This window comes from Monodon monoceros, unplaced genomic scaffold, assembly GCF_005190385.1.
Source record: "Monodon monoceros isolate NGI ecotype Baffin Bay Population unplaced genomic scaffold, NGI_Narwhal_1 Super_Scaffold_21, whole genome shotgun sequence".
Taxonomy (NCBI): Eukaryota; Metazoa; Chordata; class Mammalia; order Artiodactyla; family Monodontidae; genus Monodon; species Monodon monoceros.
The window spans coordinates 123,128,065-123,154,970 of NW_021703778.1; the positions used below are offsets into that span (position 1 = coordinate 123,128,065).

At 36.3% G+C, this 26,906-nt stretch overlaps 1 pseudogene; it reads right to left on the reverse strand.

The window, feature by feature from the left end:
* Window positions 1-208: 208 nt before the first annotated feature.
* LOC114903899 lies at window positions 209-2,111 on the reverse strand (annotated as a pseudogene).
* Between the last annotated feature and the right edge of the window lie 24,795 nt (window positions 2,112-26,906).

The window sequence follows — 26,906 nt, forward strand, 5'->3', positions numbered from 1 at the left end:
GGACATTCCATGGTAAAGCTGTGGCATCTCATCATTGGATTACCACCACCATCTGTCTTCAGGGTCATTAAAATCCCACTTAAACCTGATTCTCAAAAAGGACCCCCCCCCCTTCTGTAATTTCTCCAACTCTGCTCTCATTATAGAGTACAAGTCTTTTTCGAGCCCGAGTTTCCATAGTTTGCACATCAATTTTTTTCAAGTACGTCTACAGCGTGTTGACTGTGTTCAGCCTCAGGTCATTTCCTAAAAGGTTCAGATTAACCAGGCTTTTACTGCTTCTGAGAACAGAAGAGAGATGCTGGCAGCAATCAGGTGTTAAATTGCATTTCTCCAACCCAAGTGTCACCAACACATAATTTGGACGTTTCAGAAGCCTGCACAGCTCTTTCACCCCATCATCCTGAACATCAGGTTTCCCAACATCCAGAATCTTCACATTACGATTGTGCTTGAGGGAGTGAGCAAGCTCTCAACAGCCCTCCACCACGAAAGAACAATCTGATGAGTCCAGGTACTGCAGGTTGCAATCAGGATGACTCAAGGCCTCACAGAGAAACTTCACTCCCTCATCTCCCAGGTTATTCTTCCACAGATTCAGGTGTGTCAAGCTCTTGTTCTGAAGGAGAGCATCTGACAAATACCTACAACTGGGTGCACCAAACTGGGAGAACCAGAGCACCAATCTCTAAGACACACTTGGGGTAAGTCAGGGAAGCACACAGCTGCCTTACACCAACATCTTGGAGCTGATTAATTCCCAGGTACAGGTGAGTCACTTCCTGGGTGCTGGTGAGAAGCGAGGCCAGGTCCTGACAGCTGGCCACCGACAGGTTGCACTTCTCCAGTGACAGCTCCTTCAGGGGACAGTTGGATGTCTCGATGGGCCCCCACAGTCTTTTCAGCTCAACATTAGAGAGATTATTGTCCCCCAGGCTGAGAAGTTCAGACTTGAGTTCTTGCTGAGTTCCCTCAGGAGCTGATGACAAACTCAAGAGGTGAAGCTACAAGATTCCAACCAAAGATACTTGACCTTGCAGGCTGAGTGCTCAAACTTCTAAAAATTATCATGGATACAGTAATTCCTAGGTTGTTAGAGCTCAGGTCCAGATGGGTCAGCTTGTGCTTACCATGAAGCACAAGGACAAGCTCCTTCAGAATCTTCACAGAAGATATCGATTTGGACGTCAGTTTTTGGGGTTTGCACCTTGGATTTTTCAGCTCATAACAGTTTCTTCATAGATGAAATATTAAGCTTGCTTCATACATTAAGTATTGAGTACCAGGTACAGCTTTCTCATGTTCCCATTGCAAAACATGGAGCGAATATTTTCCCACTGGTGTATCCTAAAATTGACAACACTTGTCTCCAGAGTTTCCAAGTCAGAAGTCAATTTTGTTTCAAGGATTGGACCCCTGACAGAGAGCCTCAGCTTAACTTTTCACAGTGCTTTAGGCAAAAGGAAGAAACCCGGAATTGCTGATACCCATAAATGTCGAGATCAGCTTCAAGGAGGTGATTCAAACTCTGCCTTGCAAAGTTTTCGTCTTGAGTCTCATGTAAGCACTAGAAAAACTGTAGGAATTCAAAGTGGACTGAGACAGCATTATACTTCTCCAACTCTTCTGCTCAATCTAATAATTCATCCGTTACCCTAGGACATTTCACAGTGTAAAGTATCTTCTAGTTCTCTTGCTAGGTCTCTTTTAAAAAGACCAAAGAAAAAAGAGCCATCTGATGCCAATAGAAGTTTGTGTTAGGAGCCCAGCCCCTGATGATAGTCTTGGAAGGTATGGCAGGGGTTGGGAGGACCACCCTGGCAATGAAGGTCATGCTGCACTGGGCAGAGGGCATGTTCTTTCAGCCCATATTCTCCTATGTTTTCTATATCAGCTGCCATAAAGTGGGAGAGATTGTGAACACCACCTTTGCTGGCCTGCTTTCCAGGGACTGGCCTGACTCTCGGGTCCCCATTGAAGAGTTCAGGAGTCATCCCTGAGAGGCTTCTGTTTGTCACTGACAGCTCTGAAGAAATGACTACGTCCTCCAACTCATATGAAAGCCCGCCCTGTACAAACTGGTACCAGCAGTCCCAAGTGGCTAGAATCATACTCCATTTGTTGAAGAAAGACTTGGTTCCCCTGGCTACCTTACTGAGAATGACCAGAGACTATGGTAATGAAGATCTTAAAAATTTGTCATTGAATCCATGCTTTGTCGCCATCTCAGTGTTCACAGAGGGAGACTGGGAGGAGTATTTCACCAGGTTCTTTGGTGACCAAGACAAAGCTAATAAAATCTTGCATTGGGTAAGAAAAATGGAAACTCTATTTTGTTCTGGCTCTGCCCCCCCAGTGTGCTGGACTGTGTGTTCCAGCCTGAAGTGGCAGATGGCAAGAAATCCTTCTTTCCGGCTGAGTTCCCAGACCACCACCAGTGTCTATGCTATTTTTTCTGTAGCTTGTGTGCAACAGCAGAGGTGAGTTTGTCAGATCAGAGCTGGCCAGAACAGTGGATAGACTTCTGTTCTCTGGCTGCAGAAAGGATGTGGTTCTCAAACTTCACATTTGCAAAAGAAGCCATGGAATACAAGCAGCTGGAAGCCTCTTTTATTGATTCTCTCTTGAGGTTGAATGTTCTTCGAAAGGTCAAAGATTGTGAGGATTGCATTGTTTTCACTCACCAAAGTTTCCAGGTGTTTTTCAGGGCCATGTTCTAGAGAACAAGAGGATCCCTTGGTGATCTCCCAAAGCATCAAGAGATGACAGTGTTCCTGAATGATGCCTTCATTAATGTTTGTTTTATAATAACAAATAACTAAAATACATTAAAATATTTTAGTGAAAATATGCTAATATAATAAACTTTTTTGAGGTAAAATTTTAAGTGTACATTATGAATTTTGAGAAATGTGTGCACGTGTGCCATCACTCTGAATAAAGTATGTTAGAATCTTTGTAGTCAATCCTCCCACCCACAACCCTTGGCCCCAGACACTGATCTTATTTTTCAATTAATTTACTTCTTTTAGATGTAAATGGAATCATATAGTCTCCTCTTCATATTTCTCTTCTTTTGATCAATATTGATTTTTAGATTCAACCATGCTGTATTGTATTCACACAGTAGTTGGCTCCTTGGCATTGCTGATTATGTTATACATTGTTATACAATTATTATTACATTATACAAATATGCCATAATTTGGTTTTTCATTTCCCTCTTGTTGGATATTTGCATTATTTTCAGATTTTTCCTATGAATAATTTTATAAACATTCATGTACAAGTGTTCTATAGGCAAATGCTTTATTTCTCTTGGGTATATACCCAACACCAACACTGCTGGATCATAGGGTAGAAGTATGTTTACCTTTATAAGAAACTGCTGAAGAGTTTTCCAGCGTGGTTGTATAGAAATGGCTGTGGTCTCATACAGAAATGTATGAGAGTTTCAGTTGTTCCACATACTTGTCAAAACTAGATATCATCAGCTTTTTAAATGTTGGCTATTCTTACGGCTACCCACTGATGTCTCTTTATAGTTTACATTTTATTTCCTTGGTGATAAAAAAAATGCTGGCCATCTTTTCACATGCTTATTTATATATCTTCTTTCGTGAATTGTCTATTCAAAGATTTTGCTTTTAAAAACTGTTGTGTGTTTTGTCCTTTTATTATTGAGTTCTAAAAGCTATTACAAATACATTGTCAGCTGCATGTGTAACAAACATTTTCTCTTAACCTATAGCTCATCTTTTTATTTTCTTAACAGTAAGCTGAAAAATTGAATGTTTTGCCTTTGATGAGCTCCAGTTGATCATTTAAGGCTTTTTGTGTTCTGGAAATCTTTGCCAACCTACAAGTTGCAAAGATTATCTCTTATATTTTCTTCCAGAAGTTTTATCATTTTACCTTTTGTGTTTAGGTCTTTTTTACTTTTATAATCAGAAAATACACAACAATATTTTTTAGTGAAAATGTGGTACTTTTAACATAAATAAATGTAGACTTTTACAAACCACTTTCAAATTGGATCTTTTGATAGTGTTTATAAAAGGTCTGATTTGTAAAAAGATATCTGGGTCCATCTTAGGGAGGAAAGCTACATTTTAAATTATATTCTCAGCCTACCTGTGGAGAGAGAATTCCTCTCTCCACTTCATCTTATCTGTTTATCCACAAACATCCTTTAGTGCTCAACACAATCCATCTAGTTAACGTTAATAGAAATATTTTCTGAATTCTTACCATGTGTCCCACAATTTGCTAGTTACTAAAAATAATACATTACTTCTGGAGGATTTAGTCCATGCCGTGGAAGAGTAAGGTCACACATAAGACATAATTACCATATATGTCATAAAGGAAAGGTCAGAAAATAAAAAGAGGGTGTTACTGGCACTCATAGGGCTTATAACCAGAGTAGGAGGGGGATGGGAGCCTCCTGGGATGGGTTTTAGCTTCCAAATAGTAATTGGTACTGGATGTGCTACATACCCTTGGGCAGATCATACTATTTGAAAAAAAAAAAAAAGTATGAGAAAAAAATTATTTTGCTTAGGATGTTCTCAATTTTTTTTCTCCTCCATCTTTGGTTGGTAGAGAGGTCATTATGGATACACTAAATCAATCCATCTCTACCCCATTTCTGATATTATTTGTATGTTTCTGAGAATCACATAGACAAATGGATCTGTTATAGACTGTCTATTAGCAAGAAGGCACAGCTTCTGTTGGAGCCTCCTTTTCCCCTTGGGGTTGCATTTACCTATCTCCTCTCCACTTTTATTTTTAGCTTAAGTCTTGGGGTCCAGGTAAGGAATGCTGTTCATAGCCAGTGATTTTGTCTGGCTGTTGCCATTCTTCATGTAGGTAGTCTTCTTAACAGGATCAGGATATGGCTGGAAGTCGTGCTTTTCTCGGTATGTAAGCTCTAGAATTAAATATGACACTTTCAGGAATAAAACTTTGGAAGTCTTTTACTGATATATGACTTTTGTTTTAATTTATTTAAAATGTATTTAGCACATACTGTGGCCAAGAACTAGGCTCAGTGCTGGGAAATAAATGAAATAAGACAGACCCAGCTGGTTTCTTATAAAGTTGAAAATGAAATGGCAATGGGTTTCACTGAACATTTAGAGGTATGATGAGTAGTGTAAGGATAAGTGTTGTGCTATAGCATATATAACAAAAGACTGAGGAAGTGACGTTTCAACTGAGACTTGAGCAGGCAAAAGAGCAGGAACAGGAGAATCCCAGTAAACTAGACTATATGTGAAACAACTCTGAGGTGAAGATGAGCACAGCACATTTCATTTCAATGTATTGGCCAAAAGAGAGCCAATATGGTGGTCATGTAGAGGAGTGAGGAGACCGGCAGCCAAGGATGCTAAAGAAGGATTTAGGGCCAGGTCTCCATGGGTCTTTGAGCATACCTAGCATCAAGCATTCAGTTAGAATGCTGTGGATTTGGGGGAAGACATCAGAAAATCTTACCCCAACTAGCTTCAAAAGTGGGAATTTTTTTGTCTTATATAAAAATAAGTCATAAGGTAAGACAGTTTTGAGGTTGGTTAATTCAGCAAGTCATATTATCAAATTACTTGTATTTTTTGAATGGCATTCCCAGTATGTTAGTAGTTCCCCCTCATGTTTGCAAGATGCCTGCCTGCATCAGTTTCATGTATCACAACCTCACATGCCAATATCCAGAGCTGTAAACATAATATATTTTCTTTGTATTTCTTTTTCAAAATAAGTGATTCCCGTAAGTACCCAGGAATTTTCCCTTTTACTCGTTGGCCAGAATGGGTCACAGGACTATTAGCTTTCTACACCAATCACTGATAAAGTGGAGAGTGACCACCATAACTAAAGTCACTCAAGGAATGCATGGGGGATGAGAAAGTGGCAGCATTGAATATATACAACTCTTTACACTAGTTAGTCTGCATGGTGGGGGAATGAAATGGCAGATCAAATGGAATTTAATCTCAAAACTAGTCATGATGTCCCTAAATCTTTGACAACAGTTCAAACTGTGGGTGCTTTCAACCTGGTCAGAGAGGAGAATGGCTGTTGGTTGGGCCACCAGTAGTGGTGTTTTCCGAAGAAATGACTTTGAACTTTATCCAAACTGAATTGGGAGCAACTCAAAGATTTTAAGCATGGAATAAATGTAATATAATCTTTGATAAAAGTATGATTGTATCCAATATGAAAAACTGAGAGGCTTTTCATTAGTAATATAATTATTCAACATGGAAAAAAAGGAGCAAGAGATAATACAGGAAAAACACTCATGAGACTATGATACTAATGCAAAGGAGATGTGACAGCAACTTGAACTAGTTAGGATAGAGAAAATGGTTATAATATAAATATACTTAGTAACTAACATCAATAAGAACTGGCAGTGCAGTTGGCAGGTGAAGGAAGGGGAGAGGTCAGTTTTGACACTCAGGATTCTGGTTTGGACTGCTGGTTAGTGAGAGGTCCCATTCACTGAGATGGAAACACTGGAGGGATAGCAGAGTGGTGGGGTTGGGGGTGTATTAAATTTGAGTTGTTAATAAGATGTTCAAATGAAGATATCTGGTGGTCAGTATAGGTATGGTGCTCAGGGGAGAGGCTTAACACTAGACATAATTTTGCTGGTATTCAGTATAAAATTGTAATCAGACATGGGTAGATAAAATGAGCTAAGAGAGAATATAGATGGAGAAGAACAGAGTGCTTAATCTGGTCCTGAAAGATGCTAAGCTTCAGGGATTGGGAGAGAAAGAGCTTCTGACAAAGATGACATGAAAATGGCTCTGAGAAGTTGGAAGTAAACCAGTGGAATATTATGTCATGATAGTAAAGAGTTGTTCCATGAAGAGGGAACAGACACCTCTATCAAATACCTATGATAATTCCACTAAGATGAGCAAAGAATTATAACCACTGGATTTAGTGATATAAAATAAAATTTAAATATATAAATATAATTATTATATTTTTATATTATATTTATTATATTTTATTTAAATATAAATATAAAATTTATATAAAATATAAAATTATTCTTAACAAGAATAATTTGTGTAGAATGGTGTCACAATTCAGGCTGGAGTGAACTGAGTAGTCAATGGACACTAGGAAAAGGAATTCCCGGAAAGAAAAAGTATTGGGCAAGTTTATAGGCAGCTTTGCTCATAGTAAGGAAAAGTTTTCTTTGCCCTTAAATTTTCATGCTTGGCACAGTATATATTTTATACCCGGGAAAATTCTTCTTTGTTTCATGCTTGAAATGGCAGGGTGTTAATCAATCCCTAAAAGAGTAGAACATGCAAAATTGAGATGAAAACATGACATCTACAGTGGATAACAGTCGATAACTTAAAACTTTTCTTCCATAAATTATTTAGGCCATGAAATTATAATCTAAAATGTTGTTTGATAAAACTTAACTGTAAGAATAACCTGCCACACAATTTGAGGGCAAATGATACCACATAATGAAGCAAACTAGAACATTTTACCATTATGGTACTACTTTAGAAGCTTTAGCCTGTTTGGATTTCTAAATTGATATTCTAACAGAAGATGATTAAGGAGACTCCTTCAACCATCAGAAAGTACATCTAATAGCACCGCACAGTAGACTCTGGCATTGGACTAGATTACTGAAGTATGGACTATGAATGGAAGAGAGCAGAGGTGAAAGCATCATCATTAATCCAGGTGCTTCTTAGATGACTAGTTATTGGACACACAATTCATATGCTCCTTCATTCAGTTTCATATGAGAAAATATATCTGTCACTTGATAGGGTAAATTAGCATACTAGAAATAAGACAAATTGTGCCCCATATTGAGAACTAATTCCAATAAAACTTTGTGAATTTATGGATGACTGAAAATATCATTTTAAAAATAATGTATATATGTTGGCTAGGAAAGTATTATGCTTTCCTATTCTTTACTAAAATTATTTTGCTAAATAGAAAATATGTTGGATAAGGTCTTATATAATGAAGGCCTCTAAATGGAATATAATGGACTATATTAGGTAGAATGACCTTGATTATAGAACTGAATCAATTGTAAATATTCCAATGACTTCAATGGAACAATAGTTTATTATTTATTTACTGCTGTTCTCCCCTTGATCTCCTAACTGACCAGATTGATGAATAGTATACCCTACAGCCTACAAAATAGCCCTAATGAGCCAGGCCTATAATCGCATGATTCTCATGTTTTAAAATATCATCTGGAAGGATTACCCTAATGGTTTGTCTTGAATGAATTTCATCCTTGTTCTTTCTTTGGAGAGTACTAATTGAATTTAAAACTTTCTTTTTCACTTATTATTTGTGGTAATTTCTATGCTTAGAACATTTGCATATATGTCCAGGAATGTATTCTATTTTGTCCATCAAGTGAAAACAGTGATTCATTTATGAAACACTCCAGTCAGAATCCATCCCAATATTAAATACAGGATCAAGTCAGCAGTTGCATCTTTGATGAATTGTGTTGTCAAAGCTTTCAATGAAATGGCAATTTTCTACTTGTAAGCAGTTTTCTAGGAAAGAAGTATGAGTAAGGCCTTAAATAAGTATATAATTATCAAATTATGTTGTATTCACTACCTTGATTTAATTAGAATAAATGCACACAATTTAAAGAACAGGTCTCAGGTTGGAAGCTATTTCAACATAATTAAAAATGTCACTTAGGTGATTTCATGTTTATATTTATCATTTTCCATAAATGTTCTTAAATGCTCCTAAAGAGAGTGGTTAGCAATAATCCTCAAGATTTATTCAAGGAATAAATACAAAAAAAACCTTGTTTCATGATTATATTTTTCTATTTAGTTATTGAATATTAAGTAGCTGTTTCATGCTAGACATTTTGCCATGTCCTATTCTACAATACAAGCTCTCCTGGTTTTCAACCTACCTCTTCATTTTATCCTATTTCATTTTGATTTTAGGCAGCCCTTCATCTCGGTCTTCCTTATGTGTTGGTTTTCCTTACGTGATGTCTATGTTTCTTTCTTTTAACTCACCCAACTCTCCAGAGGTAATTGTATAACACAGTAGATAAGCCTTGAGTTTTGGAGTGATGTACAGCTGGAAAAAATAGGCTATAACTAGGAATTTGAACTTTATCTTATGAGCAACAAAAGCATCTTTAGCGCAGAAATAAGATGAGGAAAATGTTACAGTAAGTGTAGTGGTGATGGGCCTAACCACAAACATCCTGTCCTGGATGGATGCTTATTCTACTTTGAGGGTGAGATCCAGTCTTCAGAAGAGAATTAATTAAGGGAAGACAGACGAGTAATCTCAAATTTTAACTTAGCTGAATTAGAAAAGAGCTTTTCCTGACCTCACATTAAATCAGTTTCTGGGGTTCATAAGCTCCAGGCTTAATTATCTAGGAAAGGACTGATCTTGTTCTGAAAGCATAATATGTAGGGGAGTGGGAAGGTAGAATTCAGGGGAGGTTGAATAAGCTTAGTGATGCATAGTGATTGTTCTTGTAGCTATCTTGTGAATGAATTACACTTTGCCTTCCTCCCACCTTCCCCTTCTAAGGGCAGTTTTTGATCAACACGTAGACTCATAAGATTTTCAGAATCATTGCATCACTTCATTTCAATAGCAGCAGATATTTATTGGACAGCTGTTGCTTTTGCTTGCTTTCCTTATCCTTGTTTGTTTGTTTTTTGTGACAGTACTTTGATTTTCTTTGGAGAACTATTTCCTCTTGTTTAAAATGGCTCTGGTGGAATTAATTACCAAGGTGCCAAGCCTCTTATGGCCAAGAGGTGGGCATGGGACCTAAGTTCAGCCAATCAGGCTCTTCCTGAAATTTGTATATTTAGTGAAGTGACACAAGGAGAGGAAATTATTCTAATCACGGGGCCCTGAAAAAACCCTTCATGTCCCTGCTCCCTTTATTGCCAGAACTGCCTTGGTACCTGAACTTCCTAAAGTTTGTTCTTTCAGGTTTCCTTTCAGTTCTATGAGTTATTTCATCTATATACTTTTATAAAATTATCTACGTTATAAGTTATCAAGCATTGTTTTTCCTTGATAACAATCAAATATCACTAATTGATTTTTGTTGGAGATTGTTCAAAACCCTAAACAAAGCAAAGCAGCACATCTCAAATCTTGCTTTTAACAAGACATCAAACAATTTCTGTTTTCAAAAGAACACTTCTCTTGTAATAAGTACGTATGATATTCACATGAAGACATAGTAGATCATTGAGTGAAAAAGACTCAGAGGTTTTCAGCTTGAAAAGCAGTGTATGGTAGTTAAAAGTGCAACTCTCCAGGTGTATTGCAGGAGGTAAAATCCTGACCCCACCATTAGCAGCAATATGATCTTGGATAATTTTCTCAGACTCTAAATTCTTCCATTTCTTCAACTGTAAAATGGGAAGAAGATAATCCATGTGATGCACTTAGAACAGCGTCTAGCACATAGTAAGAACTCAATAAATGTTAGCTCCATGCTCAAACTATACTGCTAACTTATGTCAGCTCGACTTTGAGCTCCTTGTAAGAAGAGGCCTTGTTTTAGCCATGTCTATATTCCTACTTCTGAGCCAGATTGTGCTTTTTTTTTTAGCGGCTACACTACAATGATACATATGGGGTTTGCTTTTACGTGTGTTGTAGTTGTATTGATAGTCACACAGAAACCTAATATCAACACTAACTTTATTGAGAACTTAATTAGAGCACCAGCCTACTATCCTTCTCCTACAAGGTACCCTGGCTTTAAATGGTTATAAACGTGTGTAATAATTTTCATTGTTTTATTTCCTTCTAGTTAATCATGTTAGAATACCTCTGTTGAATACTTAAGACTACACCAATGGTTCTCAACCTCGGCTGCATATTAGAATTACCTGGAGAGCTTTCAAAAACACTGATTCCAGGTCACTACCCCAGATTAATAAAATCAGACTCCCTGGGGGTGTAACGTAGACATCAGCATTTTTCTCAAGCTTCCAGGTGATTCTAATGTTCACCCAGAACTGAATCACTGTTTCTTGAACTCTGTTAGACCATCCTAGTAAGACACCAATAGATATGAAAAATACAGAAGGCTTCTTTTTCCTATTAAGTGTATATAATTTTAGAACTGAGGAATTTTGGTTAAGTTGCCTGACTATGGTTTTCTTGTAACATTAAAGAATGGGGGTAATAGGGCTTCCCTGGTGGTGCAGTGGTTGGGAGTCCGCCTGCCGATGCAGGGGGCTCGGGTTCGTGCCCCGGTCCGGGTGGATCCCGTGAGCTGTGGCCACTGGGCCTGCACGTCCGGAGCCTGTGCTCTGCAGTGGGAGAGGCCACAGCAGTGAGAGGCCCACGTACCGCAGAAAAAAAAAAAAAAAAGAACGGGGTAATAAAGAAAAAGGCTGTTTCTTTGTTTCTTCTATTTCTCCCTCCTGATCTTTCATCATCAGATTATAAGAAACTATATTGTTTCATTGAGAAAAGATGGAATTGGCATAAGGATACTTGAATATATATATTTTTGGAGTCTCTTAAGAGGCCAGGATCTGTGCATTATCTGATTCCATTTTATAGACTATATAGTGTGTAAAAGTACAGATTAATTTCTGCAATCCAAATGATTTATGTCCAAATTTATATTACCTCAAGACCTTTTGGGACATGACTTTTGGTTGGGATCAGAGAGGTGGTGTGTTTGTGTGTGTGTGTGTGCGTGCGCATGTGTGTATGTGTGTGTATATACATATGTTTTGATTGTTTTTATTATATATATATAATTTATATATATAAACTTTGTGCCTGTTGGCATTATTTTTTCTCTCTTGTGCATATACAGTAGTCCTTTTATCCTTATGTTCCAAGACCTCCAGTGGATGCATAAAACTGCAGATAGGTCTGAATCCTATATATATATATGTTTTTACTATACATACATACCTATGATAAAGTTTAATTTATAAATTAGGCACAGTGAGAGATTAACAAAAACTAATAATAAAATAGAACAATTATAACAATATACTATAAAAAAAGTTACTTGAATGTGGCCTCTCTCTCAAAATATCTTATTGTACAAATTAAATACCTTTTCCATTTTAACTAAGCACTTATCATGCACTGTGACCATAACTTTTGCAGTTTGAGGTACAACAGCAAAACTAGTGCAGATTTCTTTTTTCCTTCACAATTTCAGGGACAGAGTATTTGTTTTTAACTGTAGATCTTAGCAGCCTCAGCATAAGATTCTTTTTGGTATTAAATCAAGAACTTTTACCTTTTCACTTAAAGGATGTACTTTGTGACTTCTCTCTTTGGTGTATTTGAATTACCAGTATCAATACTGTAGCACTTTGGGGCCATTATTAAATAAAATAAGGATTACTGAACACAAACACTGTAATACCATGACGGTCATCTAATAATGGAAACGGCTGCTCAATGACTAAAGGTGGGATTTGCCGGACAAAGGGATGATTCACATCCCTGGGTGGGACAGATTGGGACAGCACAAGATTTCATCAGGTTACTCAGAACAGAGTGAAATTTAAAATGTATGGATTGTTTCTGGAATTTGGCATTTAATATTTTCTGAAATTGTAAAAATCAAAACTGCAGATGAGCAGGGACTACTCTGTTTAAAGTCTTAACCACTTAATAACTTCTCAGACATTTAAAGACAAATATTGCCTCTCCTTCAACTTTTCTCTTCTCTAGGATAAACATGGGCGGTTTCATACATGCCATGGTTTCATGAACATTCAGTATGTCCACTGTCTATCCTGTTTAATCATAGTAGCTGATATTGACCACACATCTACTATGTGTCAGGTACCAAATGCTTATTAAGTATTAAATCATTTAGTTCTCACAGCAACCCTATGAGAGAGTGGCTAAGTTTTTGTTGTTGTTGTTTTTGTTTTTTTGTTTTTTTTACCAGATGAGGAAACTGATGCACAGACATAAAAGACATGTTTAGAAATCTGCCCTAAGTCTCAATTACAATTCTGGCAATTCTGTGTCTGCAGTCTCAGTCACTACATTATAATTATTTATATACTATGTAGCAATATATAATTGAATAAAAATGCAACCAAGCTACTAATCCATTGGAGGGTGAAAAAAGGGAGCTTTTTCTTAAATTAGTTTAAAAAGAACTTTTCCATTTTTGGTCCACTACATAAAGCAAGAATTTGTATAGATCTTTTTCCCCCCTGAATAATCCATGGAACTCTTTGCTACCATTATATACCATTATATGTCTGTGGTTATTAAATAAATATAAAATCTACAAACTGTATTTGGTTTATGATATGTCATATTCACACAAATTTTAATCCTGTAGAAAATGGTTAACTACTTATGTAGCACAAATTCCATTTCAATCTGGCTTGTGTGTGTGCCATCTTTGAAAGGTAATGCATCAAGAAGTGACATTATATGAGTCCCCAGTGTTCATCATACCTCCAGGTTAATCTTTTCTTTAATGCCTTAGGTACTCACAGGAAATGAGGCGGGAAAAATATATCTATCCTAGCACATCTGAAGTAACAGGCAGGGGAAGTCTGTGCTCAATGGTGCAATATGTCAGGGAAGAAGCTAAGCCTACCAGAATGAATGCTGCTGAATTTGGGCAGCTGGCCAATATTTAACAGCACCAGAGAGGTGCAATTTTATTTTAATCGTCTGTTCTTATGTCAAGGCCAAGAGCAGCATTTCCACCAGCTTCTACTTCCCCATCAGTTACAATAATATGCACTCCAGAACTCTCAGTGCAGGGAGCTTGAATTTGCATATTAGCAGAGCAGCAAAATATATTTATTCCATTCATCTCTGGAAGGTGGGACAGAGAGATAATCATGGAAGTGAGGACTAGTTGTTTCCAAGCCTTTCAGTATTAAAGCATACCATCCTAGGCAGATAACATTTGAATCATGATGTCAAAATACAGCACAGCAATGCAGTATTTTGGAACCAGCAGCTCAGAGGAGCAGACAAACTATATAGGTGCTTTTTTGCATGAAGTTGACATTTGGATCCATCCTACCCTCTGAAGACTGGAACACATAGATTTGCCGCACACCCAGATGAAATAATTAACAATAGCAGCATCTTAAATAAAATCAGAGCCTGAAACTACCAAATCTACTGTCTTGATGGGACTAATCTATCGAGTTTGTTCACAACCCTTTGAGTTTTTTTTCAATGAATTGTCTAGATTAAATGTTACTTGTACTTTGTACACACGCAGCCATAATTAAGGGTGACAAAGAACAACTCCACCTACAACTTATAAAATCATCAGGGAATGAGGTCAGATAAAAATAGATTGACATTTTCTTTTGGTTCCGTTGCATCTTTTGCATGATTCCCTGTTTTCCCCACCTTGATGTTCTGCAATATATCCCATGCATAGTTCATATCTTCACCTGAAGTCAGGTTGACCTTCCTGCTCCAGATTCTCCAGCTCTGATAGAACTTCAAAAATCTTAACCAAGCAATGCCGTCTCTCCTTTGATCTCTCCTGAAATTAATAAACTTTACTATAATTTAGGGGTGTATATCTCTTTAATAATATTTCCACTTATCAAAATAAAAGTAATTCTTGTCATCTCCAATTTACATGACATCTAATTTACTTACATTTTTGTTTTAAAGTTTCTTGACCAGTGGCTACTAAAAGTCATGGACTATTAGACCTGATATAAGCCATGATGTCAGTAGTCAACACTTCTCTTTGTTGCTTAAATCTCTATAGTATTCTAGAGAAGCGGTTATCCAGGTTTTCCTGGATGCCTTCAAGTGGAGCTTACCATCTCATAAAAGTAATCTATCATACTATTAACATTGTTCACTGTATTGTACACATATATGCCTTTTAAAATAGTTTGTCAGTTGGTCCTAATTTTCTTTTTTTTAACATCCTTATTGGAGTATAATTGCTTTACAATGGCAAGTTAGTTTCTGCTTTATAACAAAATGAATCAGTTATACATATACATATGTCCCCATATCTCTTCTCTCCTAATTTTCTTCTATGATACATAACATTTAAAACTTCATCTACATTGCAACTTTTCAGGTATTTGAAAATACCCCCTAATTCTTTCCCTTCTCTGGGATAGACATGACAGATCCCATATATAACACAGTTTCATGAATATTTGACATAACCACTATCCTAGTTACTCTTTTCTGAATATGCTCCAATTTTTCCACATGTGTCATAGACATGGAAATGTTCGACTCAGATCCCTATTCAACCTGCCGCCCAGGTGAGGAGGGTGAGGTCAGAAACAGACTCCAGCCGTTAATTCCTTCAGGATCAGAGTCAGGTGCAGAGAAGAGCCTTAACCAAGGCCATGAACTTCCCAGAGCAGCTCACATCCTTTGAGTGAGGGAGGCAAAGTCATAAAGGCTCAACATTTCTGTCCAAAGAGGGATGACTGATGGGCAATGCTTGTCTCAGAACTCCCCACTGGGTTGGCCAAAGCTTTGTCTCACTTTTTTCCTCTGCCCAACACTGTTTCTTCCCTTCCCTTCCCCACCCTGCCTTTTCACATATGTTTATCCTTAATAAGCATCTTGTACTTCAAACTTATAGTCTAATTGTCTACTTCCAGAGAACCTAATCTAAGACACTGTTTCTTTCTTCCTATATTGCTCTTTGCTCAGGGTAATTTAGAATATATTTTGAACCAAGTGCAGACCCTCTATTTATATTAAATGTAATTTTTAAAATATTGAACCGCACAATATTAAATCTGTTTGTCGGGATTATAGCAGGTATAATTTTACCCTCCTACATGTTTGCTTCACCCAGGTTTGTCATTTAAAAACGATTACCACCATTTCTTAAAGTTTTTGATAAAATGTTAACCAAGTCATTTTTGTCGATTCACAAGCCTAGATTAACACACATCAATTAATTAGTGTTTATTGGTTATGATTATTCAGTTAAGAATCTGTTTTATTCTATTTTCATATAGCTAGAACAACATTAAAGAACTTATCTCCTAATTATTAATTATAGTATATAACATATATTGAAAGGTACACAAAACCTAAGTCTAAAATTAATGTATTGGCAAACTCATGTATCCACCATGCCAACCATGAAATAAAATATTACCAGCAGCTCAAAAGCCCTTCAAGCCACTAACTCTACCCTCCTGTTTCTTGTAACCTGATAAGAAATCTTAGCCTACCCCCAAGGTTTTAAAGATGTTTTCCTTTATTATTTTCTAGAAACTTTACTGTTTTACCTCTCACATTTAGATAATACAATACTCTTGAAACTTGGTATATGGTTTAAGGTAAGGGATCAATGTTCTTTTTATTATATAGATATGCAATCTATTGAAAAGAGAGTTTGTTCACCACTAATTTGCAGTGTCAACTTCTCTTTTTAGTTTGCTGAGGATTTTGTGGTCTTAATGTAAATAGTTATTGAATTTTATCATGCTTTTTCTGTTTTAATAAAATAAGCATAGTTTTTCTCCTTTATTTTGTTAATGCGATGAATCCCATTGATTTTTTTTAAATGTCAAGCTCACTTTGCATTACTGGAATTAACTCAATTTGTTTAATATTTTCCCTTTTATATATCACTAAATTTGATTGCTATTTTTTTCTTTCCACTTTGTGTCCAGATTCATGAGAAATTTTCATCTGTAATTCTTTTTTGTTTTTCCCCTTGCAATGTTCTTGTCACTTGGTGTAAGAGTAATGTTGGCTTCATAATAAGACTTGTGAAGTATTACCACCTGAAGTTAGGAAATCTAGAGGCTAGAATTTAGCTTCTTGATAGGGAAGTTTACACTATTGCTTTCCAAACTTTATACTTTTCTAATATACACATTTAAAGCTATATTTCACTTTAAGATCTGGTATAATTATATTTCACAATTATGGCATGTTTTAATTTCCATTTCATGTGGTTCAAATTTTTTTTTAATTTCCATTTCTTCTCTGATACATGGGTTATTTAGAACCATGTTGCTTAAATTTCAAACATTTTGATATTTCTATTGTTGATTTCTAATTTTATTCCTCTGTGGTCAGTGAATACTCTCTGAATGTTTCAAGTCTTTGAGATTTATTGAGACGTCTTTGTGTCCTAGTATATGGTCCATTTTGGTAAATGAATACTTCAGATAAATATATATTCTGCAATTACGGGGTATAAAGCATATATATAACATATGTTAGGTCAGTTTGGTGAATAGTGTTGATCAAATATTTTATATCCTCATTGATTTTAAGATATTTTATATCCTCATTGACTTTAAGTCTGCTTAATGATTTTATGCCTACTGATTTATTTCAGTTACTGAGAAAGGAGTGGTAAAATTTTTAACTGTGGTTCTGAATTTATCTATTTCTTTTTTGATTCTGTCGAATTTAGTTTCATATATTTTGAAACCGTTATTTGATGCATACAGACTTAGAACTATTGTCTTCCTGATGAAGTGACCCTTTTATCTCTTTTATTATCAGAAATATTTCTTTTTGTTTCTATTAATATATCTTAAACATACTTTGCCTAATTTAATATAGCTTCAATAATTTTTGTTAATATATGCATGATATGGTTTTCCATTCTTTTCTTTCATACATTTTATACCTTTTAATTAAAGTGTACCTCTTGTAAAGGAACATCTTGGGTTTTATTATTTCATAGTCTATAATCTTTATCTTTTAATTGTAATTTTTAGTTTATTTATATTTAATTTCAGTTTGATATGTTTAGGTTAAAGTCTACTGTCTGGGTATTTGTTTTTTATTTCTCCCATCTGCTCTTCATTCCAACATTCTTCCTTTGTTTCTTTTTCTTCCTGGGTGTAGAATTCTAAGTTGGCAATAATTTGCAGCTTTTCATAAAGATACGGACCATCTCTCTTCTTGTTCATTTGTATGTAATGGATCTTTTGTCTTTAGCTATACATACAATTTTCTCCTTGTCTTTGATTTTTACACTTTTATTCTGATATGTTTTTGCTTTTACCTTCCTGCATTTGTTCAGTTTTTTGGCTATAGTCTTTTAAAATCAGATTTTGAAAATTATTGACCATTATCACTTTAAAAAAATTTCTTCTCAATTTTCTCCATTCCTTTCTTTCTGAAACTCAAACTATTAATAAGTAAATAAATATGTACAAATAAACATATTTAAAATAAATTAACTATTTATAAAGAAATATATTTTTCTTTCTTCTTTTAACCTGAGTTAGTATATACTAATCTTGTTTTCATTTGGTATGTTGTTAATTCATCTAATGGATTTTTAATTTCATACTTTCTATTTTTATGGCATATTTTATAATGTTTATTTTATATATATATAATTATCTGTTGAGATGCTCTTTTAATTCATTTTGTCCATTTTGTTTAATATATTTTTAATAGTGTTTTTTTTCAAGTCCCTGTCCATTAATCCCAACATGTGAATAATCCTTGGGTTTGTTTTTTCCTCTTGACTATCTGTCACATTTCATGAAACTTCTCATGTCTCATAATATTTAATAGTATGCTACTATACAAAATACAGAGATATAAGTTGATGCCTTTTTGTTTTGTTTGTTTCTATTTGTTTCTAGAAATTTTTCTTTTTTATGAAAATACTGTGAAAGGTTTGTACTTCAATCTAATTACTTAGTAAGGCCTGCTGGACCTGGGTTGCAAATCCAGTTACTTTCAGCCCACTTCTGTTTTCATAAGTCTCATAGGTGAGATCAACTGTATATTTATTGTAGTCTCTCCCTTATGTGGGACATGTTTTCTTAAGAATTGCAAGACTATAGAAGAGTACATTGCCTTTATGCCCTAAGGTGCTACTTTTCCTGCTTTCGATTGAGTCTGGCCATTCTCTCTTTCTGCCTTGTTGAAAGTTTGGCCTACTGGATGTTTGATGTTTGGAGGTTAACTCTTTAGCCTCACATTTCACAGATATTTAAAATATGGAAACTGTGTTGAGAGAGAGACCTGCCATGCACTTCTTATAGGCTTCTACTTCTTCTAGTAGAGTATCTTTGACTATATCAAGACTGACAGTCAACCCTTGCCCAGGCTTAGCAAATGCTTTCAAGGAAGAAACTGGCTGGTGATTTCCACTTGCCCAGGAAGGGATCTTCCCTCTCTGGGGTTACATTTTATTCAGTTATCTTGATTTATAAGACTCTCATTTCTTTAAATTTTTTTTTTAATTATCTTTCCTAGTTGTTACAGTGAAAGCAATGGTGTGTTGCTTCCTGTTGTAAGCATAAGTGCAATCAATCACAGTAATTCAAAAAGCCACAGCCCTTCATTATAGGCACCTGCCTCAGCACAGCTTTTAACTCAGGGAACAACATGTAATGTATTATTTTGCAGGTAGACAGAACACAAAGGAGTTACCCTACATTTTTAAAGGGTATTTATCTGAATATACATTTCTAACTTAGTAGTTTCTTTTTTCTTTTTTATAGAACTTAAAAAAAATTTATTCCAATTTTTTCTGTCTACATTTGTGTGTGCTAAGAAGCCAACTGAGGGTGTCATATTGCTCCTTTGAACGTAATGTGTCTTTTTCCATTGGCTGCCTTTAAAGTGTTCTCTTTGCCTTTGTTTTTCTACATTTTTTTACTACGTTGTGCTTAGGTATAGTTGCCTTTCTATTTACGTTGTCTACAGTTGATGTGTTTCTTGAATTTCCAACTAGATGTTTGTTTAGGGAGCACTAAGACCATCCCTGTTTGGTGCTTTGTTCAAAGGACTCACAAGATTCAACACAGAGTTGTACTCATGAGTAAGATTTATATAGTTACACAGTAAGGATGAATAGCTGAATCAGTAAGGGGAAAATGCACATAAGGCAAAATTTGGAGAAACTAAGGCACATGTTTCCAATGTTCTGCTCTCTCTCTCCCAGCCCAGGAAGGGTCACACTGAGCATGCTCCTTTCTCCAGCAGTGAAAATGCAGCAGCATTGTATGCAATGTTTCTGTCCAGGGAAACCTGTCTGAGATTACAATTTTAAGGTTTTAATTGGGGGATAGGCACTCCCTGACAAAAACTCCAGACTTTCAGAAGGAAAGCATGTGTTCACCATAAATCACATCGTTTTTTAATTTTATTGCAGTATAGTTTATTTACAGTGTTGTGTTAATTTCTGCTATACAGCAAAGTGATTCAGTTATACATATGTGTATATTCTTTTTCATATTCTTTTTCATTTTGGTTTATCACAGCATATTGAATATAGTTCCCTGTGCTATATAATAGAACATTGTTGTTTATCCATCCTATATATAATAGTTTGCATCTGCTAATCCCAAACTCCCAATCTTCCCCCCAATCGCTGCCCCCATCAACTACAAGTCTGTTCTCTATATCTCTATCACAGATATTTTAAATCCATGTCTGATAGCTCCAATATTTTGATCTTTTGTTGGACTGTTTCTCTTGTTCTCTTGGTTTGCAGTCACGTGACTGTCACTTCTTTTACGATTGGCAAATATTGATTAAATGTTAGATATTGTGTTTAAAAAGTTAGAGATGGTTTGAGGCCCTAAATAATGTTATCTTTCTCCAGAAAGGATTTACTTCTGTTTCTGACAGGCCTTTGAGTAGAGCAAGTTCACCTTAATCCAATCACAAAATACACTTATTTGAATCTAGGCTTCATATAGTTGGCCCTCCATGTCTGTGGATGCAAAAACCACAGATATGGAGGGCAAACTATTAATTGTACTACGCCATTTTATAAAAGGTACTTGAGCGTTTGCTAATTTTAGTATGGGGGGGGTGGGAGCTCCTGGAACCAATGCCCCCCACATACAGAGGGATGACTGTACTTGGTACAGGTGGATCTATTTCTGCATTGCTTTTACTCTTGAGATAGCCCTCCAAATGCACAACCTAAAACCTGAGGCGTTTACTTGGGACTCTCTTCATTTTGGACTCCAGATGTCCATTCTTTGTCTCCCTAAACCCATTGTATGACCACAAGCTCTTCTCAGCTTCTCAGTCACCCAGCTATTATTTTGTGCTCAACTTTTAGTGTTTTAGCTGCCACTTTAAAATTGACAAGTGCCTTGAGGAGGGAAGTTGCACTGACCATGTGGCCTTCCTCCATGAGCTTTATTTTCTTACTGGATTTTGGCCCTCAGGTCCTTGCTACCTTGCATGTCTCCAACACCTAAACACACACATTAGTAATGAGATATCTTAAGAAAGTGATAAATGGTGTTCACTGAAAATATAGAAGAAACTACTTGACTAATTTTAGACAGTGCTTTCAGGAATGATTAACTAAATAGTGAATGTATTCCTCTCTCTAATGTAGGCATTTTTCTCATGTCCCCTCGCCTAGAAATGTCTTTTCCTCTTTTCTCCTGAAAACCAAAATCCACAAGATTTAGCTAATACATCATTGTTTTCAGAACCCCAAGTCACTTTACACATATCATTTCCCTTTCTCCTAGTTTCTGTTAGAACTTGTTATCTGAATCATGTACTTGGTTTCTAATCACACAACTCTCGTCATGTTCTTTCAATCCATGTGTATATATAATATTTACAGTTGGATTATGTTGTTTGTAGACAAAGATCAATATGCCTTCTCCATTCACTTGCTTCAATCCTGCTCATAAATTTTCTCCCATGATTGTTTACTTTCTTCTTTTTTCTTTACTTTGTGGCTGCGCCTGAGATGCAGAGCCTTGGGTAAGTGGGCCTAGGAAGGAGGGAGAAACTTGAGTGCTGACATCACTGCAGAGATGTATCAAAAGGAAAGAGTGGGTGATTGGAATTGAGAGAACAAGTGTAGTTTTACACCAATTTTCATGGTTCTCACCACAGAATACACCAAACCGAAGAGTTCTCCAGTTTTACCTGGGCATACAGTGGTCTCTACCTACTTTGTGGGCCATTTTACTTCTTTATAACACTAACTGAAGGAAGCTATGCCTGTGGGGAGTGTTCAATATACAGGTATAGCTTAGAGACATTGTGGGTTCAGTTCTAGACCACTGCAGTAAAGCAAGTCACACAAATTTTTTGGTTTCCCAGTGAATATAAAAGTTATGTTTACACTATACTGTAGTCTATTAAGTGTGCAGCAGCATTATTTTTTAAATATAGGTACCTTAATTAAAAAGACGTTATTGCTAAAAACTGCTAATCATCTGAGCCTTCAGTGAGTCATAGTAGCAACATCAAAGATCATTGATCACAGATCACTATAACAAATATAATAATAATGAAAAAGTCTGAAATACTGCGAGAGTTACCAAAGTGTGACAGAGACACAAAGTGAGCAAATGCTATTGGACAAAAGGCACCAGTAGACTTGTTTGAGGTAGGGTTGCCACAGACTTTTGTTTGTTTGTTTCTTTTTTTTTTGGCGGTACGCAGGCCTCTCACTGCCGCGGCCTCTCCCGTTACAGAGCACAGGCTCCGGACGCGCAGGCCCAGCGGCCATGGCCCACGGGCCCAGCCGCTCTGCGGCACGCGGGATCCTCCCCGACAGGGGCACGAATCCGCATCCCCCGCATCGGCAGGCGGACCCCTAACCACTGCACCACCAGGGAAGCCCACTACAGACTTTTAATTTGTAGTTTTTAAAGTTAATAAAACCTGAGTTTTTAAGAAATATTTTATTTTGGGGATTTTTTTTTTTTTTTGCCTGAAAACCTATCAATATCTCACAGAACACTACTAGTACTCTAAGGAACACATTTTGAGAAGCTTGACATAGGGTACTATCTACCCCCAGTCTACTGTCAATTTTCTTTTCCATTGTACACTATTTTTTTTTCTGTTTCCTAATACTTGGCTTTAACACTCTGGAAGCATCATGCTTACAGTGCATGAAATGTCTGAATCCCTCTGGCTTACTGAAAATTCCCAAGGAAGTTTATATCATGTTTAGATACAAACTCTAAAACGTATGATAATTGTGATGGTTAATTTTACGTCTTGACTAGGCCATGGGGTTTAGATATTTTATTGTATAGCAATCTAGATGTTACTGGAAGGTATTTTGTGGGTGAGATTAACACTTAAATCAGCAGATTTTTAGTATAGGCAATTATCCTCTATGATGTGGGTGGGTCTCATCCAATTATTTGAATAAGACTGATAAAGTCTTTAAGATAAAGACAGATGCCACCTAGGGAAAGGGAATTCTGCCAGGGGACTACCTTCCACTCCAGCTACAGCTCTTCCCTATGTCACCTGCTCATGTGCCTGCCCTGAAGATTTCATACTTGCCAGCCCCATCAATGGCATGGGCAAATTCCTTAAAAAAAAATCTGTCTCTTTCTCTGTATATATATATATACACACACATTTTTATATATATATATATATATATATATATATATAAATTTGTGTTGTTTTAAGCCACCAAGTTTATAGGAGTTTGTTACAGCAACAATAGGAAACTAATACAAGAATAATCCATTTCCTTGCCTTTTTATTATAATCTGGGATAATCTCCTTATTTTAAAGTCAACTGATTAGTAACCTTAATTCTATCTGTAATCTTAATTCCCCTTTGTATCATAATATATTCATTGATCCTGAGCAAGATGTATGCATCTTTGGGGGCTAGGAGGGAGCATTGTTCCACCTATTACCACAACCAGTAAATCAAAATAGGAGATTACTAACTTTGGTATTTGAGAGCAAACCAATTACGTGTTGATTGCGATAATTTTCTTGGTTCATGATATTCTTGTTCTTAAATTATTCTTAATTTTTCAGACATTGAACAATTCCTGGATGGCTCCTATCCCTAGTAGTTTGAAATTCTGATTCAAAATGAAAGAGAAAAGGGATATATTGCTTCATATTTTTCAAGACTAAAGGCACTTAAGTTATTTTAAAGAGAAAACATTGGAGTCAGGGCTCTGATCACAATCAGCTAAATCAGTTAAGCTCATTTTTAATCCATTCACAGTGTTTCTATATAAAATTTTATGCAACTACTTATTCTTTGCACTAGATCTTAGAATGCATTGTATTGTTAAGTGTAAATATGTTAATTCACACATTACATAGGAATAACATTTAGCTAATCTATTGTGGGAACAGTTGTTGTTAAGAAAGAAAATAATGTTTTTTAATCACCATGGCCTTAACATCATCGTAGTTTGTTGCTAGTCCAAGAAACATAATATTTTAATATACAAGATATTTAGTGTGAACTTTGGTTTTGGAATGTACAAAAGAATATTTAATTCAGCTTCCTATTTAATTTGCATAGCTTTTAAAAGCTACTTTACAAGGGCAATACAGCATATTTTTCTTTTCCAAGGCCAAAATAATGAAGTGTTGACAGTCCCTCTGTAGCTTCAGACTTTAACAGCAAGAGTTTTGGTTTCATCAAAACCAAAGGGGTGGGCTTCCCTGGTGGCGCAGTGGTTGCGAGTCTGCCTGCCAATGCAGGGGACACGAGTTCGTGCCCCAGTCCGGGAAGATCCCACATGCCACGGAGCGGCTAGGCCCGTGAGCCATGGTCGCTGGGCCTGCGCATCCGGAGCCTGTGCTCCGCAACGGGAGAGGCCACAACAGTGAGAGACCCGCGTACCACAAAAAACAAAAACAAAGGGGATTTGAGCTCAAGAGCAGAAGAGTGATGAAGCTATGGGTATTGCTGGCAGATATGTTTCTGAGCAGACATGAGTCAGTTCTCAGCATTCTAGGAACAACTAGGCAAATGGGTTTCACTTGCCACCAGGCTTCTCAGTTTATAAATCCCAGGAAAACAAGTATTGTATGTGATTTATTCTAGAATATTGAACTAATGTTGGCTTTATGCTTACAAAAGACAACTATCAGCAGGAAATACTTGAATTGTCATTCTAATATATAAGATTAAAAAATCATTTTAATTAACAAGGATGCAGGCTGTATTAGAAAGAGCCCTCACGTAGGAGTCTGTACAGCATATTTAGACCTACTGTACCACTCGGCTGAATCACTGAGCAAGTCACTTAACCAATGTACATATTTTTCTGCCTCTGCAAAATGATGGACCTTGACTAAATTATTCCTATGGTCTCTGCAGTTCTTCCATCCCATAATTATAAGAAATTTCTCTAATTCCTAATAATTAAACCTACCTCTCTGTCTTAACTGGATTAAAAATGGACTGCCTCATATTTTAATCTAATCACTCCTAAATGTTAGTTACATGTCCCCGGCTAGAATATAAAGTTTTTAGTCCAGGAACTATGTCTCACATATCCTTTGTATTCACTATGACAGTAAGAAAAGTACTTGGAAGAATAGTTATTTAATACTCATTAAAGTGAAATAAACTAATTGCAAATATCTCGCATGACTGTTTTTATATTTGAGTTATTTTAAGATGGTTTTGATATTTCAGATTATAACTTTTAATTGTCCCTGTGGCATTCTTCAGATATCTAGGAATATTCATAATTTTTTTTTTTTTTAATTGTGGTACACGGGCCTCTCACTGTTGTGGCCTCTCCCATTGTGGAGCACAGGCTCCAGACATGCAGGTCCAGCGGCCATGGCTCACGGGCCCAGCCGCTCCGCAGCATGTGGGATCTTCCCAGACCGGGACACGAACCCGCATCCCCCACACAGGCAGGCGGACCCCCAACCACTGCGCCACCAGGGAAGCCCAGAATATTCATAATTTTGATTACCTCCAATTAGCTAATAAGTTCAAGCAAAAACTTAAAGCCATAGCATTCCGTAATGCTCCTGACAACTAATAGGAACCATAAACTCTACCACAGTTTCTCACTATTTGCCTTTTATTGTAAGTGCTTTTGGATCTGGGGACTATTCGAGATGTGAGGACAGTCACAAGGGGCTGGACAAGTAGGTCATTAGAATGTAAATGCCAGAGATGTGTACAACCTGGAAGATCAGTGATTACCATAGTCCTGAGGAGGGGAGATCAAAGAAGAAAGGAGAGAATTGTCATGCTGTGGCAGAAGAGCTGCAGGTAACCAAGCCATATTTATGGGTCAGGATGGACACACAGATATTAAAGTGTCAGCTTTTTGTAAAATGAGCTGATCATGGAAAATTATTTTGTAGTTGATATTTCCTGTAGTGCCAGTTCTACCCGAAAGCAGCAGCTCTTATAAGTTCCTGGTTAGTTTAATTAATAGAAAAATGTAGGGAAAAAAAGTATATTCAGCTTACAGACTATAAATTGCTTGAGGAAACAGGAATCTAAAAATGAATAAAACTTAGTGGCAAAAGAGAAAAGAAATCCATCTGTGTTCATTTTTTCCTTGGTAGAGGAAGGCTGTTACCAGAATATGTCTATGTTACCCTTCCAATAAACCTGAAAACAGAGTGTGGGTGAAAAGGATAGCTGGGATGAAAATTTTTACTTTTATTTTAAGCAAATTTAAGAAAAAATAGAAAAATGTCAAACACAGACATACATATTCCATCAAGAGGTGACATAGAAGACTTTAAAAAGAATTAAAATGCTACACTGAAGCTAAAATCAAGGAAGGCTTCCCCATATTCTATTTCTGGTTGTTGAGAACCTATTAATAGGAGAAAATCTTCAGATGAAATGAGAATTGGTCTTGAGATATTTCAAAGGGAAACAAACCACCAGAAAAACATCTACATGCATTATGCAAATTTTTGAAAGGTCAAGGATTTTTAAGAAGGAAAATTAGTGAGTAAAATGTCTTGTGTTTTAAAAATCAACCCTCTCACCTCATTGCTAACAAATCCACAGAATGCTGCATATATTTTCACCATATTTTCTGAACTGAGATAAAGGGACAAAAAAAAGTGACAACTTAAAATTAATTACCTGTTAACAGTGAAAAACAAAACTTTTAAGTATGTAGGGTTTTTTATACTTACTAAATAAGCTGTCA